The 18319-nt window shown below is 35.6% G+C and overlaps 1 protein-coding gene across 3 annotated transcripts in view; it reads left to right on the forward strand.

The window, feature by feature from the left end:
• Positions 1–18319, forward strand: part of LOC116771479 (axin) — a 61354-nt gene that overhangs the window by 20573 nt on the left and 22462 nt on the right. For 2 of the 3 annotated variants that reach the window (XM_032663331.2, XM_061521253.1), the window contains exon 2: positions 13872–13919. The gene's annotated coding sequence lies outside the window, so the exon portion shown is untranslated. Of the gene's footprint in view, positions 1–4219; positions 4417–13871; positions 13920–18319 lie in introns of those variants that run through there. The other variant, XM_032663349.2, reaches the window with a different exon arrangement.

An 18319-nucleotide genomic window follows, 5' to 3' on the forward strand; every position in this document is an offset into this window, starting at 1 on the left:
TGCCTTGTACAATCAATTAAATCAATCATGAATATTTAGAGGTAGAAAACCTCTTTATTAGTCCGAAGATCCACGAAAGTATTTCGTTTTAATAAAAGTATGTTACCAATCATCATATCGTTCCAGTATATCTTAAAAGATACCGAAGAAAGGAAAAAGATATTAATCGAGGTAGGAGTCTGAACTTGGTATTACATAATGAATAGAATTAGAGAAAGTTTTTCTATGTATGTATTGCAATGAACTTTGAGATGTTGAAGTGCACACACGAAGTAGGACTCACGTATTTGTTTAGTAATTAGTGCTTCTTTATAACGATGTCCATGAATCCTTTGTAGGATATAGTTCTTTGACGAAGCCTGACCCGCCCACGGTGAATGGGTTGTGATATTTTTTTATTTATTTTCAACTCTCTTGTTAATTATCTTTGAAAATTATATTTTGTTCTTTACATTATCAAGACCCTATCACTAAAGAAATGTATTATAACATAATACATCTTAACTAGTATGAAATACTTGTTAGTTTTTACGTTGTCTTTATTTAAATGGCGGGTGAATATTCATGGAAGTTCATACTTCTTGTCCATACATGAAGATGCTTTTTGAAATTAATGTGTTTATTATTTTTCATTTTTAACAAAGTTAATAAGAAAACTGACATGATAACATTCAAAATGAATACCAGTTAGACTGATATGCAATATATATTGGCTGTGTGTGTCATATACATTCGCCATATTGACAAGTCATTAAAAAATAGAAATAGGGCTGAGATACATCTATCATGTTTCACTCCGACCTTAGCTGACATCACTCTAAACTCTAAAGCAACACTAGCTATTTTGTTAAAAGTGTATTTAATTCGACAAACATGTATTAAGTTTTATATCACCCATATAACTAAGCTACTAGAAAAAATAACGAATGTTCGTTTATAACACAGTTTTATAGACATAACAATATATTTAATGTTGAAAAAAAATATTTTTTTATCAATTGACAGTCAGCCGTGAGCCGTGACGGTTCAATGAACAGGCGGCGGGGATGACTGACAAATCGTTGTGTAAAGTTTTAATTCGAGTCGTATGCTCGATGATGATGGAGCGCACAAAGGGCACAAAAGTAATAAAGGGTGTCGAGTGTTGATCGTGCGCCGCCCCTTGGTTCACGGGGTGACAACACGCTACTGAATACCATGACGCGTTGACACCTCCACGGTCCTCACCGGAGCTATGATAGAGTCTCATGGCGTGGACCGAGGGCAGGGAGAGCTGGAGAGCTCGCTCATCTCAAAGGGGTCAGCTCAAAGTAGAGCGTGCAAATTGTAGGCCCGGCGAAACAATGGAGGTGAGTGCAGGTGGACCGGCGGCGCCCTGTCTCATAGTCTCACATCAAAGGGGAAGCTCGCGATACAACACAAAAGCCCTAATGAGACCAACCCGTGGCGTAATCGAGGCGACGGAAAAAGATGAGACCCGTGAGGTACCAGGCAAATTTTAATAATTGTCAAAGCGGCGGCTTCGATCAAACGCGAGGCGGCTCCGTCCTACCCCTCCCCGCCGCCGGTTTCCCCTCACCCCCCACGCCTCCCCACCAGGCCAGACCAGGTTGTTTCCCACGTCCAGGGTGTCGGTGACGTGTGCTCACCGCGGGTCTCATTACCGCCACTGATCTAATGCGACTTCGAACACCGGCGACGTCTAATTAAACTTAAACAGAATTTCAATTTTACGACTGAAATTTTAATACGGCTAAGCCTTCGCCGCGGAGTCCCCGCAAAGAGACGCGTTCAAAGGAGACGCCGTGCACGTTTTCGCAGATATTAAATGTGTTGACAATTTAATTTTTCATTTCCTCTAGGCACGGGGCGGCGGGTGGCGACGGGCGGCGGCGGGCGGCGCTCCTTTGACGACGCGATATTGTCTTTGTGCGGCACGTGGGGTGAGGCGGGCCGCCGCCGACTGAGACTTTGTCGCAATACAATGTGTATCAATAAAACTTAGGATTGGCTTTTAGTGGTTGCACTTACGCTTTGTGAGGCGGCGCGCTCACCCTTTGACATTATATGGGGGCGCGTGTGCGGAAACGAGAGCGTGTGTGAATCTCGCTCTGTGTGCGTTAGCTGTTAGTAATAATGCAGGCCGAGAGTTCGCAGCACCGTCAAACGTCAGCCGCACTTTCTAAGACAGCTGTATAAACTGAAATCTTTAATAAAACGATATTACTTTCGTAAGCGACCTGGGAAAAGTATGTTAAGTTTCATATTGATGACGTCACGTAGCCGGAGTTTTCATTAAGCCCACTACTAAGCTGTCATGTAAATAGAATGATGTACGTAGACGTCTTTATTGATATGAACTGTTTCGCAATATGTTCGTGATGCAACCGTCGCCCGCGGGCTTTATGAGGTCTGAGCCGGGTCGTGATGAAAACGCCTGTAAATATCACTCCTTGCCGATTTCAATGCAATAAGTTTTGTTCGATTCTCGCACGTAATGTCTCCATGCAGGTTTTTATGTTGTTAACTTAAACACTTTACAAATCCACTTAATATAGAGCAAAAATATTTAACCTTGTTCTGTTTGTCTTTTAAATAGATGGCAATTATCATAATGATTGATATATATTATATATATTTTATTTGTTTTTTTTTTATTACGTATATTTAAGATGCATTTTATCATAACACTCATATTTCTTTAAAAATATATGAAAAATATTAGTGTTTTCAGGTAACATATTTTGCTAGTCCTTTGTAGTTTTTGTAACGTCTCTTTATTCGTTTTTCATTAGGGCCACTGTAAGTCAGAACAAAACAGCTATAAAACATAATGAATGACCTTCTGTTCGTAACACAAAAAAAAATTCAAAGTACTATTTGACTTCTACAAAGAGCCAGGATTATTTTTATAACCGACTAAACCGTTATCAGAACTCCCTGTTTGCTCTTCATTGAATATCTGTGAATATTCCTCAATTTTTATTATATCATATTTTTATTAAGTTTGTCCATTAATTTCTACTTAGTAATTAAAATCTAGTTCCTAGTCTAATGTCACAACTTTACAGTTCTGTAAATTTTTACTGTGATATATTTCCGACTGTTTTCATGTTTGTTTTTCCTGAAAATTCTGTATGTTTTTCCGACTATGTTGGATTATAATAGTACATTCATATGTAACTTCTATACGTTCGGTTTTGGGCCCTTTTTTTGTTCAAACGTAATGTTTTCTTTTAATTGGTTCATTTATCTATTTTTACAATTTTTTTTACTGTTTCAAGTAAATTACAATAAATCAATAACCATACATTCATTACCGGTATGAATATTTTGTTTATCGTCAAGTTATCGTGTTGAAAGATGGTTTATATTTTTTGATTTAAGAGTGTCAAGATGAGATTTTTTTTTTTTTCTAATAATAAGATTATTTCATTTAATGACATCAATTAAAATGTACAATTTAGAGACTGTGCGTGCATACATCAACTGAATGTTCCACGAATGTTCAAAGTACTTTCAATGGAAAAAGTTTTTAATTAATCTCATATTAGTGTTTTTTTTTCCTGGGAATAAAATATTTCTTTTTACATTTTAATTATCGCAAAAGAATCGACTATGAGCATACAATTATATTATGTCTGATATATATATAATGTATGCGTTTGAAATCTTTCGTGGTAAAAAAAATGTTTTTTTTTTTGTCAAACAATCGATAGTTCCTGATGTCGTTTGTAGGACATGTTCGTAGATGTAATGATTTAATTCATCAGTGGGACTGACGTCTTTCTTCACTCGGGTTACATCCAGTGTTTGATGTTTCACGTCAAAGGGATGAGTACAAATTTAAAAACTGTTTTGTGGCTTCGGGAAAAAAAGGCAACCTTTCTATCCTTTGACCGGGGCTGCGTAAAGCGCTATCGGGATTGCATTGCATCGGTCGTTCCAAATATCATTGGAGGGTCTGTGTATCGGACGGGCTGGACGACTTAGTATAAAAAAGTACACGCGATTTTTAATAATATTACCTGTTTTAAAAGGACTTTAGTACTGAGATTAAGCACACAGAGATGTCGTTAGTTGCCGGCGGCCGATCAAAGGCTGGTCTCGTCCAATGGTTGAGCCTGTTGGTGGAAGGCTCCGCCTCGTCAGTGGCCACGTGCGTCGCGCGCATCTCACTAGCCCAGGCTCTGATGTGTCAGTCGCTCCGGAGCCTCCAGGCCGGCTGGTCGTGTCCCGGATCCTTCTTGAACATAATAACCTGACGATAAATACGCGTACTTGTAGTAGTTTCGATGTTCCTCTGTCGTATGTAAAGTTTTGTGATAGTTGTTTCAATGTGTCTCTGTGTACTGTGTTAGTTTTATAGTTGTCCGGATTTTTATTATATTGGATTTGAAGGCGATACATTGCCAGGTATAGATTAAAAACTTTTTCCGTTAACTCGACGAAGTTTTGGTGGGAAGTTATTTATTATTTTAGCGTGAGGTTGTCGCCGTGTGGACCATCGACGGTACGCTGGCTTTTGTTCCGAAGGGCTTGTAGAGTCCTTGTTATAAATGTTTATTAGAACGACCCTATTGTAGTGGCCCTCGTGATTGTTTACTCCCATTGTTTTTGGTTTGTGTTGTAGTTGTTGTGTCGAAGGATGCTTTGTCTTTTATTGGTAACATTGTTTACATTTCTATAACAGTAGTAGTTTCGAATGCCCCTTATATAAAGTGCCCATGTGTCAGTCGTCCTTAAAGGCATATCGTTGTAATGAGGAATGCATGGATATGTTAGTTCGTAGACATACGAGTATATTTCGTAGCAAAGAAAAGACATCAACGCGAAAATTCTTTTTATAATATACTTGAAAGCATTTTTTTTATTTCTACCTGTTCTCTTTAGTTTAAGAAATGTTTTGTTTGTATAGTTGTATCTAGTTTTAGCGTCACCTGAAAAAATTAATTTTATAAATTTTAATATTCCGATGCTTTTTATAAGTTTATGTGGAAATTAAATTTATAATGATTTCAACTATTCCTAAATGTGAGACGTTATCATAGTTATCGGCGTAAAGATTTGAGTATTTATGATATAAAAAAATTTTATATATATATATATATATATAATAGACTAAGTTTTATCCAACAGTATCCAATTTATATAAAATGACCTCTTAGACTCTAAGCTTTTTATATAAAAAGTTTCGCTTAAGTCATTCTAGTATTTTTTGCTAATAGATTGACAAAAATATACAAATACCCGCATTATAAATGTATGTTCCAAAGTATGATTGCATGAGATGTTATAACAGTATTAAATTTATGATACGGCAGTTATTTTCACACCAATAAACTTATAATAAAAATTAATATGTATGTATATATAAAATACGTTCAGTTCTAAATGACAAACACTCGAAAGTATCATAAAATAAACGTCGCATATAAAATGGCATCGGTTTAAAAAATTAACAAACATTCGCGTGGAAAATGTTCGCTGAAAGCTATTCCATTTAGTGCACACAGAGTTGTCTAACCCGCGCTACATCAAAGTGAACCCTTCAAAAAATACCTATTTAAATTAAAACATAAAGCGAGCAAGGAAGTAGCGGCGTGCAGCCGAACCTACATTTCATTAAAAGCCAGCTGAAACTTGAAAAATCATTCACACAGCACTCCGCTGCGCATAATCCCGACACATTAGCGTTTCTGACTCAGAATGAAGCGTATCCGTCGCTTTGGAGCCGGCATGGAATATGTCATTAGCGATGTTATCGCATTACTGGACGGCGCTTGTTATACAGTTAGAGATGAGTTTGTTATGACAATGTAATGCCATAGAGTGGAGCCGTTGGAAGGGAGGGTGCGCGGGCGACGGCCATCGGTGACGGATCTGTGCTAATTCTCAAAGTCGTCAGATAAGACCCGGAGACGGGAGGCGGTCGTCTTTGATGTAGCCGCCCGGCCCTCTGACTCCCGGGATGAGGGCTTCCAATGAAAGGATTCTTTTTTTCATCTAACCTCCCTTTGTACTTAATTTAAATTTCGTTTATATCAATGGCGGGTGTTTCCTTTTGCCGGTGTGTTTTATCTTTTACTTTGTCGCGTCTATACTTTACGGATTCGTCATGTTGTATTAAGCTCTGTGTTTGAATCTAATGCCCTTAATCAGTTTCTAATTTTTTCATCATTCCCGAGGAGTGCGGACGGACGGTCGCTGTAATTGCAATTGTATGAATTAGGTGTTCCTTTGATTTCCTTTTTAAATGCTCCGCGTTCTAATAAAGGTTTATTGTTTTTTTTTATTCCTTTTGTGAAATATCTCTTTGAAGATGTTTCCTAGTAATATGTATATCTACAACATCTACAATATCTCCATGCCATGTTCGACTTCAAAGACTCGGCTTATTTCTTGCAAATGACTTCTCTTTATGGATCTAAAGTGTTCTTATTTTAATTAATTAAAATATACTTATTTCTTTTCGGTCGTTTCGGAGCTTTACTTTCGTTTGTTTCTTATACAGATCTCTTCGTTCAGTATATCGAATATTAAATTTCTTTTATCCTAATGTTAGAAATATCATAGTGAATGTAAGTAAGTTTTAATTACGATATAATTTTGATTTAATCTTGCATGCGATGAGTTAGTTACTTCATTGCTTTTTAATCTCCAGTCTAGTAGTATCAGGTCTTATTAAATGGCGTGTTATCGAGCGGACTGTACGAAATTAGTTGAAACTAAAACATCAGCAATAGCTCTAATTACGACAAAGACACGAGTCGAGTCTTTTTAGAATGAAACATCAAAGTGATCCTTAAGGTCTTTGATGTCTAACATCATCGATACAAGCGAACTCACAAACACGTAATATCGTGCCTTCTGATGTTAATTGTACCTGTTCTAGACGACATCAAAGCCAACCTTCTATTATTTGAATGGAATTTAATCGCTAACTTAAATTGTATCCAAAATGCAAATAACTCTATATAGAGGTACTATTTTTATAAAAAAATATTAAATATCTTTGCTGACTTTACATTAATTAACATTCATTGATAGGTCATTCGTTTTAAGATGTACGGGGTGTGAATGGATCAGGGGCAAAGTGTTGACGGGGTATATAAACGTAGTTGCTTCCCGAGGCGGCGGTGGCGGAGTTTATTACAAAGGCGGACTTTATGTGACCTTACATTGATAACCTTAGCGGTCAACTCGCCGCTACTTCCTCTCTGATATTTTTTTTATAAAAACCGTGTTAAATAAGAATTTTCTGAGAATTATTCTGAATGGCTTCAACTGCTCTTTCGTCTCGGGAGTACGAAGACGGTGACATTAATTCAATTTTTTCTCATAATTATTAATTATATTAGTGACAGTTTAATTAGCACAGCTTTCACAGGAGCTGCTTTGAGTTTGAGCGTTTCAAATAGATTTCATAAGAAGCACTTTCAAAGAGAGCACCCCTAATAAGTACTGAAGAGTCCTCGCACGTGTTTATCAAAGACAGCCTTTCGTTATTCACCGTCTGAATGGCCTCAAAAGAAACTCGTGTAAAATGCTCCACAAAGTGCTGTATCAAAGGCAAAGGCGGGCGCAAATATCTGTTTCGTAAACTAGTAAAAACGAAGCTCTCAAAGGTTCTGCGTACTCGCGGCAAATTAGGCGGACTTAAATACGAGCTCCGTTCAAACAGTTATACAAATGTATAAAGTTTGAATGTCACTCGCTCATTATTTATTAAGTCCTTGTATGTCGACGTCTCTGACAATATCTCACCCGTTCGGTTCGCGCTCGTTCGGCCGCAGAAGGTCCGCGACGCTCGCCGTAGTTCGCGTACGCCTCTCATGTGTATCCATTTAATGTTCAATTCCCATATAATTTAACTTTGCGATCAAAGCGAAATTTTGCAAAGAGCTTCCCGGCGGCGGCGGGCCGGGTTGCGAGTGCGAGCGGGACGGCGACACAGCCGGTTCCCGAGATCAAATGCTGGGCCAAATTAGTCACTCTCCGTCTCTCTATCTCAAAGCCGATCCGTAGTAAAGTTTGCGCGAAGATGACATCAAAAGGAAACCACACACCGGGGAGGCGCCGCCGCCGCCCGCCGCCCAGGGCCCCCTGGAGCCCCCCGCCTCGTACTTAAATCCGCCGTGTTTCTAGCTGTCTTATTGACACGCGACTGACAAGTTGCAAGTCGCCAGCGTCGTCGTCGTCTGTTTCAGAGGAACGCTCCGCTTTGATAGACTTATTTAGTTAATTAATACGGAATGTCCTATCAAGTCTCAACTCCCGTAAGGTTGATATATACACTTACATGGCTCAACTGTGAGGAAACTAATCGGGCGGCCCCGTCCCACGATGTCTTTAATTAGGTACTAGGATTGATGGAATTAGTTTGCGAACGTTGAATACTTTGACATCAGATATTACCTTGACTTACTCTAATAAATTATGCTATTTTAAAACTTTACCCTTTGATAAAATTTAACCGTAACATTAATAAGTTGTATGAGCCGATTGTGCTTCGGAGTGTTCTGTAAGTCTGTTAGCACTGATCGGACTCACAAACGTTGTCGAAAATGTAATTGAAGTTGTGAATTTAATTAATGAAGGCCTCGGTTGGCTTTTGTGATGTTCCGAAAACTTAAAAACAAAAATTTCTAAATTTTATTATGTAAATTAATATGCAAACGAAAGTATTTCAGTTCTTGTGAGGTCCAGAGGCTTAAATGAAATATCGAATGTAATATATATGTACTAACAAAATATTTAGACAATCACAAATATACAACACTCGATTACTGATTGTATTGGGACGATCATTCATCATCAGGCTCTCGGAGCCCACTGCTGAGCAAAGGCCTCTCCTCACATGGAAAAGGTTAGAGCATTAATCACCACGCTTGCTCAAGACGGGTTGGCGATTTCAATCTTATAATTTGAAATTATAAGACCAGGTTTCCTCATGATATTTTCCTTCACCGTCCGTCAGTGGTGTCTAAATACTCTTAGAAAGTACAAATGACTCGGAGAAGATCACATTGGTACTTGCCAGCTTTCGAACCCGCGCCCTCACGTATGAGAGGCGAGCCTTTACCCTCCAGGCCACCGCGACCACATCAATAGAACGACGATCATTAAAATAAAAATTATTGGTAATTCAATAACAATGCTACTTAAGTTATTATTATGTTTTAAAGGTATTTACAGATTAAAACTATCCTTAACTGTATTAAAAATTCTGAATAGTTTTTTTTTCAATTTGTAAAGAAACAAACATTTAACAAAGTAAAAATTTCTTTTGTTATTATTACACGTATTACGATCTTCATGGCTTGTAGTTTGGTGAAGTTGTTTAAAGTAACGATTATACTTATAAAACAATTCCGTTGGAGACAATTGAAATATAAAAATATTTTACGATGCCTTCAAAGTGAATACAATTCCTAGAAATGTATATTTTTGGCATACCGTATCCAAATCCGTCGCAAACAATAGAGGCGGAACAGGAGAAATACTCGTAAATTAATTGATACTAGATAGAAATGAAAACAATGACATATCTAATCAATACTTCCTCCCACACATTTTTTACTCGCTTTATATTTACATAGAAAGGAAAAAAATATATGATCCTGAAAAGATATCGAAATTTGAAGAGAATATTGAAATGCACTATTGGTAAAAAATACTCTTATTAAGTTAAAAATGTGTGAAGTATATGGTTTAAAAATTTTTAGAGCTTCCAAAAAAAAAAAAAACTTTAAGCAACACTTGTATCTATTATCTTATTAATATCAGAAAAGGTTTTATTCCAATGCTCCTTTTGGTTTATTGTCTTGAAAGCTTTGTTTCGACAGAACCATTTAAAAAAATATCAGTGTTTCTAAGTTCAGTGATATCGAAAAGTCAACGGTGCATTTAAGAAACTTGACAGATTTCTCAACTGCTTTCCTAATTTCAAACGCTGTCTGCAATAAGAATTTATATAGATCAATGATGTTATTTTTCCCTGATTATAAAAATTAAATGTAAAAAAGGTACACCTTTAATTAAAAAAAAAAACTTGAATTAAAATAAAGATCGGTTTGACGGATCGAATTGAAACTATAGGAATTTTAGGATTACAATGATGTTTAAAACACGACTTTAGTAATGAACCCTTAGAGACCCGAGATTCAAGGTTTAACAAAGCAAAAAAAAAAATACCAGTAACTTGTAGAGAAACCATTAAAGTTCCTGAAGCCAACCGTCACTTTTCTGTTAGACCATTTGTTTGACATACATGAACAAAGAGAAATTGATCCATCTTCATTCAAAGTCCGATGGGTCAGCAACGATTGGTCGTATGGAGATCACAAAACATTAGATTAATCCGTAAGGTGGTTATTTTTTAAAGCTTGTGCACTTAAAATAACGTATTTTTTTTTTTTGCAAGATTACAAATTTTCGTTTCGTTTATTTTTCCCCGTTACGACGATTCTAATAAAACAAACTTTCAAATTCTTTTTTTGTCTGTTCCTCAATTTTTTTCATTACTTTTGATGGTAATGTCAATGTCGGTATTCTTATATATACATTTTCACACATTTCTTTAAGAAATTCTTATCATCGTTCTGCTTGTCTTTTGACAAATAGTTGTCGTTTGAGTCATCGTATTGTTGCCCGGTGCCAGGTGTCAGGTGCCAGGTGCCACCCACAACGACGAGACAAGTCTATTCGGTATGAACTTTAAAGTTGAATACAAAAATACTCAGAATTATCACTAGCACAGGATAACTAATCCAAAGCGTTTCTATAGACACGTATGTGGCATCATCAGGTGTTACAACTTATATACGACCTTCGAATATATGTATTTTGCTAATAAATTCGATAATTTTGTTCATAGATTTGTTGCATTCGATTAATAATTATTTACTTCTAAGACTGCGGGCACTTAACAAAGCCTTACATCCGTACCAAATCTATAAATCCTGTGCGTTACAATTAGACCTCCGATATAAATAATAATAAATAATGCATCTAGCATAAAATTCGAAATGGATAAGGAGCCATTTAAAATGAGAATCTCAAAAGTATTTTTTTTTTTTATAAATTCAGTCAAAGGAAGTTCCCTTTTGAAACCCTTTTTATCTTCGTCCGTGTCCATTTCGCTTATTTGTAAAAGTTGCCGGTGTTGCTTTCATGATTTATTTTTAGCTTTGCTTCTTTAACTTAACGTTTGATTGAACAAAATGCGTCACAACTACGCTGAGATTATCCGTATCCGATGAAGGACATCATTAAGTCATTGTATTATATCGAAGTAGAGGAGTATACACATTAGAAGGCATTTTAAAAATTAGCAACGATTATAACAGGAACAGTTTAACTTCTAACCGTAGCTCTAACCGTCAGTTATAATGTCATTATTTACAATACATCAATCGGATTATAAGATCAGGTTTGGTTTCAATAGCCTTAAGAAGAATATTTACAATTTTTTTTATTTTTCAATATATATGATGTTTACAATCGTATTGATGAGTTTGTTCGTTACTATTGAGAGAATCGTTACAAAGCAATTAACAAAATATAAATATTCGAGTGCTGTTAGTGAAATTCATTACTTATATTGTTATACGATGGGTGAGATTTGTGAATACAAAAAAAAGTGTATGAGTAACATAAAATATATTAAAGTTGTTTTTGATAAGGATTGTTTTACACCATCGCAACCAAAAATATTTATTAAAAATCAAACGTTGCATACAATGAACAAAAATCAATAACAAAAGACAAATATCATATATTATTACAATATGTATTATTAGTTAGTCAGTTTATGTTTTGTTTAAATATTTTATCGACCGAGAACGAAAAAAAAATAGCATCTCATATCTGGCGTCAAAGGAGCGGTCGGGCGGCATTGTGCGCAGGAGTTTACGACACGCCACGGTTCCTGGAACGACCGGCCTGTCTACCTACGGCTGCCTTTTGTGACGTCACCACCACCATCTATCACAATATCTCTCTCCCTCTGACTAAGTATCTCGGCCCTTCCACCCCCTCCCCCAATGTTTGGTCTTCGTTATTTGATCAACTTGTTTCATGTTTAAAGATTTTAAATTTTTGTTCTGTAGTTATGGATTTAGGATGGTCTTAGTATTTTTAGCTTTGTTTACTATTCATCTCTGCAAGTTTGTTACTTTTTTGACGAGTTTCGGTATACCTTCAACTCTGCTACAGACGAGAGCTGTTACGACGAAGTAAACTTTATTTTAAATAAATAGGACGTATTAATGGTTGTGGCTAATAGATTATGTGCTGTGTTCGATAGCACTCGGGTCGGACCACCGAGGAAGGAATCTTTGAAGCGTTGGTTGATGTTATCATGGCATTCCTTAACTTGCATTCGTGATATTATTATTTAAAAGCATTAAAGAAGATGTAAATCGGAAGGTTCTTTTTATTCTGTTAAAAATATCAATGTTTGGGAACTGAATGTTTCCAGACATGCACATTTTAGTGGACGTTATTCCAAAGCAAGGCTCCGCAATCCATCAATCATATCTGTAATTGGAGTCGTAGCAGCATTTTGATATTCCGCAGTCTCGCCATAAGGAAAGTTTTTTTGTCATTGATGTTGTTGTAATGTCATTATAATTTCTTGCACAGTTCTGTGAGTGCTGGTGATGCGATGAATTCAGTGCCTTGTCGTATTCGGGCGAGGATCGATTATCGTTTGAGTGTGTAGAGTGTAAACGACGGTATCGGTCTCTATTGAGCCGGGACCGGTTCCCTGGTGGAATGCCGCACGCGGCTATGCTGTCGGCTTTTTGCCTGTGATGCGTGCTGCCCACGCGGCTGCCCCCCCCCCCCTCTCCACTCCGAGCCCCCAGCTGCGGCGCCAACTACCCTGCCTGTCCTGATAAAGGACACTGCAGACATTTAAACTAACTTTACTTCCAATTTTTTATTACTCCTATATATACTGTTTTGTTTCTCACTACAATAAACGCATTTGTCCTCCCCTAACCCTGCGTATGCTTTGGAATTGAATCTAGAGTGGAAAGAACTATGTATCAGTGTAACCAAACCGCCCGCGCCAGCGCCATCTACCTCCTGTCCCACGTAAATTTGTTTCTGGTAACGAAACACAACACAAGTTGAATGCGTTTTGGATTTCATTATAAATAACAACTTAAATATTCTCATTTGTCTAATATATTGTATTTGGAGTTTTATTAAAATCTATTTAGTAAAATCTACGTAAGGCTACATAGCATCAAGTCGATCTCGTGCGTTTTAATGGTACGGGTTAATTAGGATGATAACAGTAACATAAACTTTTTAGGTCATTTTCGACAAAGAGCGAAAAAAGCTTAATGTTCTCTGTTTACGAATAATATTTGTGATATTCGCGAGTTTTCTCAGTAGCACTGGAGGCAGCTTTAGACAGCACTGTAAACATTGGATGAGGATTGAGGATCATCCGCCATTAGGTGATTGTGTCCGTTACATCTGCCGCGACTGCTGCTTGTCTATGACTCTGAAGTTGTTTATTCAGCAATATAACTAACGCCTGTGCACTCGAGTTGAATTATTTATAAAAAAGTCGAATGAAATGCAAATAAGATTTATTTTTTTTAAACTCGCCAGACGTATTCAATTAGTGATTTTTTTTTTTTGTATAAATATAATGTTTATTTAAATACTGGCTGTTTTATATGTCCTTGTTAATCTTGTTCGGCTACTTCAATAATATTCTATTTTAAGTTTCTATCCTACTAGAATCTAAATTGTAGGTCACATCGAAAATTCTCGATGAAAAATATATTATAAATAATTAATTTAGAAGAATGTTTAAACTGATTTTGGAAATTTTTTTTTGTTCTCAGGATGGTCTTCTCCTCATACACGGCACCGTTCAGCTAAAAGTTTATAAGGTAATGTATGATATGTTGTGAGTTTTGTATATGACTAGGACATTACAGCTTATTCTTAGCACGCTAGACGAGCTGTACCTTCCGACAGACTGAGCACGAACAGCTTACAGTTTTTCATTCACGTTTAATGAATAGAAAAACTGAAAATTATTTTCAGTTTGATAATGCAATGTAGTTGTTATTCTCCGCAAACTTCCGTGACACATTGTCTGCAAGAATGTACAACTTCGTTTCAATGTACAATTTTTAGTGTTACCTCTCCTTGTAATCCGATTGAAGTAACGACGATATATATTTATATTTTAATTAAACATCGAGAACCAATAACGATATTAAATAATATGATCCCTTATAAATGTATTTTCCTGCTGTCATTATGTACACGTATTATACTTTGATCAGCTTAACCAATGACATTTATATAAAAAACATTTTATTTATTTATTTTTCCATTAAAAGATATATTTTAATGAAATAATCCTTTATACTTTCAATTCGACGATTTTCTATGAAATATGTTTTTTGTGGAAATATTGTGAAGCGGGAAAAAACCTGTACATACTATAACAGTTTTTTTAGATTATCTAGAATCTACATTTTCATTTATTATTAATATACTCGTATAATAAAAATAAATTTATAATATGTGAGATTTTAATTATTTTTTTTCGTGTTTCGAATTTTGAATGTACTTGTAAGTCTGATGTTTTTGTGTTACAATAATTTTTTCATTTAACACAATATTCGATATGTTCAATACGCGTACAGGCATTCATCCGTATCAATAACAATCGATTTTAAAAACTAAGCAATATCTTCACAGACTATATATAAGATGTATAGCATCGATTTCAAGAATAAAAATTAATATTAATGTCAATAAATTAGTATGAGCTTTATGAAAAAAGAAATGAAGTAAATAGTTAAATGAAGAACAGATGAGGTTTCACTTTCGGCAATTGTTTTATTACCCTGTCAAGAAACAGAGTCAAGTTTATTTGAGAGTTTTAAAAAGGGTTTTCCGGGGGTGCTTTTGCTATCTACTGTAATTTTAGTACTGTAGGTTACCATAAATCGCTAGACTAAGTAAAAAGAACAGAATTTTCAGATTTTATCCATACATCAGATAAGTGTTAAGAAACGGTCCACTGTCCGTCAGCGTCAGTTGTTACCCCAGTTGAATATGTTTGCTTCACATTACACAAAGTCTCACGTGTTTAATAAAATTATGTTTGATACTACACCCGGATGTATAAATATTTATTTCTTTTTAATTTTCCTAATCAGATTGAGGTTTTCATATCAATTTACAACTGTCATATATTATGAAATTAATAATAATATTTAGGATAACATATTAGACGGCTTCACGACTACATATTTCCAGACAGATTATAACAAACAGGACTATTGAATTACTAGTTTGTGGCCGTGACTTCGAGCACGTAGACTACGGTATTGAAATGCTTATAAAGTGTGTTACAACAGTATAAAAGGTGAAAAATCTATGGTTTTCTCTTTATTTTTGATCTCTATTCAGTTGGAAGGTTCAAATATGTAGTAATTTTCATTATAAATATTAAAATATCAATGTACAATTTTTTTTTTCACTGAACAAAATTAATATTAATTTACTATATGATAATATACTAAAAATAATCTGATACTAACAGGGATAACGTTTATAAGACGAGCGGATATCTTTGAAACTACGCGGATGTTAGCGATGGACAGGGTTTAAAGTAATACCAAAGGAGACAAAAGGCTTTACGCGGTTACGATACTGGACAAATGTATGGACTAAACTGTGGCAAAATATAAAATGTATATGGAACAATTTATTTACATATATATATATATATATATATGTATGTATATGTATATGATTTCCGCATCTTTCACACGTGTATGAGACAATCGTTTTGTTTCAAGATAGCAATTATAGAGTTTATAGCAATGTTTAAAAATAGCTTGATTGTTATTAGATTTTAAGGAAACATTATATGTTTATCAAGGGTTGTAGTCTCTTTAATGAGGTAGGAAATGCATCCTATCCAGAGATATTACGAGAATATTGGTGACGAATTTAGGAAGACATCTAAATTAACTTTCCTTTTATTCGATGAAAAATATTTATGAAAATCAATATGGACACCAAGTTTATTGAAAAATAAAAAATCGCGATCAACTTGATACAGTTAATATATAATATATATGTCATAGTACGTGATTATATACAAAAAAAAAACTGAAAGATTATTGTTAATTTGAATATTTCTTACATTAATATTTTCATTGTATTACAAACTCCTACACTCCGACTCGAATATTCTTATTTAACTACTGATAATAATACATTTTTGATATCCTGGAACACTTCTGTGTATAATTGTATGTGTATATCAATTCTAACATCCGTTCTACGGTATATTGAGTAATGACTTACACTATTATAAATTAAACAAACTTACATACCCGACGTGTGTAACTGTCCTTGTCATATTTGGCCTCAATTAGCCCACGGAAAGAAACAAATGCCGTTAGTATTTCGCTTTTTATCTTCAGTTTTTCTCCATCATTTCCCCTTATACATACGTATGACAACGTCAGCATTCATTATTTTTAACTCAATAAGTATCGAAACCTCAGGAGTAACGCTATTTCATAGCTATTGTAACATTTTTCCTCAAACTCGCTGACTGTAATGATTTACTTAACTTTGTTTCAGACACATTCCGCTTTCACTCTGATAACACGCACGCAGTTTCGGCTTAGCGAACAGTTTTATTTTTATTTTGTGTCTTTTTAACGGTCGGGCGAAACGCATTAAGTTAATCAAATGAATGTATTATGCAATGGCGTCTGTAAAATATAATCTATCTCCTAATGTCTGCTGGTTTTACTTGTCTTATTGTATCGTGTACTTATTGTACTTTCTTCTATCTATTGTCATTTTTTCCCATAAAATCTCTAACATACCTCACACATGGAGCCTGTAGTTTTTGTTATCGAAACGCTATAAATAATTTAATTTCCCTTTAAAAGCCTACCTAGAGCGAATCAAAACTACCGATTATGAAATCCCATTACTTCTACGCGTTTACTCTCAAAAGAGGCAACAGTAAAACGTATAATGCCGCGTCACGGGAGAAAAAAAAACCGAGCGAATTTTTATATTAAACCAGCTCTCGTAAGCTGCATTCACCTGAGGAGGCTCTAGACGGCAAATTAAGTGACATTAGAGGCATAATGCCGGTCGAGGGAGACGTGAAAGCAGAGTGCTGAGGGACAATCACCGCGGATTACAACCGCCCAATGTACAAATGCAAGCTAATTTCACCTTTATACTGAAGCTGAAACCTCGTAATTTCGAATGTATATAATGTTTTAGCGTGTGTAAATTTCACGGTCTCTCGTACGAGTTGGCAACGCAACGGTAGTCGCAGTAGTGCGTGGTTGGCCCCAGCGCCCGTATAGTCGTAAATCTAGTATGAATATCGCTGCTAGGAGTGGAGGCTGTAGTCTAAAACGCTTTGTTTGGCTCCAAGCGCGGTTAACTCATACAAAATGTGTGAACTGCGGTTTATTCACGAAACTGGCCTCATTCACATTTAACTTTCCTTATTTTCTTTTCACGTTGAAATAAAAAAAGATTTTTCATAATTATTCGCAATTTAGTTTCCATCCTTGCTGTTTTATACGTTTATATTCAGTTACGTCACTTTATTGAAAAACAATTCGAGAATTTTCATTGTATTTCACTTAAATTGCAGTTTCTTAAAGCCAGCCAGCCAGTCTGTCCCCTTCTTGTGATTATGTGTTGAAATTCCATTTCATTCAAAAGGCCTGTTCCTTTTCATCGTGAAGACGTTAATATTAAATTGAAAAAAAAAGTTGAGCATCATTTTACACAATTACAGATAGCGTTTTCAAAGCAGCTGCGTTTCCTAAAGAAATAGCTTTTTATCTAATTTTATTCTCATTCTATTTCGATTTATTTTATTTTTTCGCATTTATTTATTTCTTTCATTGCAAAAACGCCGCCACTGTTATAATGCCTGTGAATTTCATTTTTCTTTCCCTTTAATCGTGTCTGAATGTAGACCTGATATGAGTAAGAGAGCCTTCGATAGAATAGGGCAATTTATTACCGATTATTGCTTTTGTGTCTATACTGCCTTATAGTATTGAAGCAATAGAAAGAGAGCTCCTCATCCAACCCCCGACAATTATGCTGTGTCCACAATGGTCTCGAGCAACATCTCCACGGTGTAATAGCGCGGCAGATTAAAGCATTGTGTCTTTGGTGGACGATGAACCTTTATATTGGGATAATAGCTTTCGGACTTCCCATTAAGGTGGCGGGCTTAGCTGCCTTTATTATGTTGGAATAGCAAAAT

This window comes from Danaus plexippus, chromosome 8 (assembly GCF_018135715.1).
Source record: "Danaus plexippus chromosome 8, MEX_DaPlex, whole genome shotgun sequence".
NCBI lineage: Eukaryota > Metazoa > Arthropoda > Insecta > Lepidoptera > Nymphalidae > Danaus > Danaus plexippus.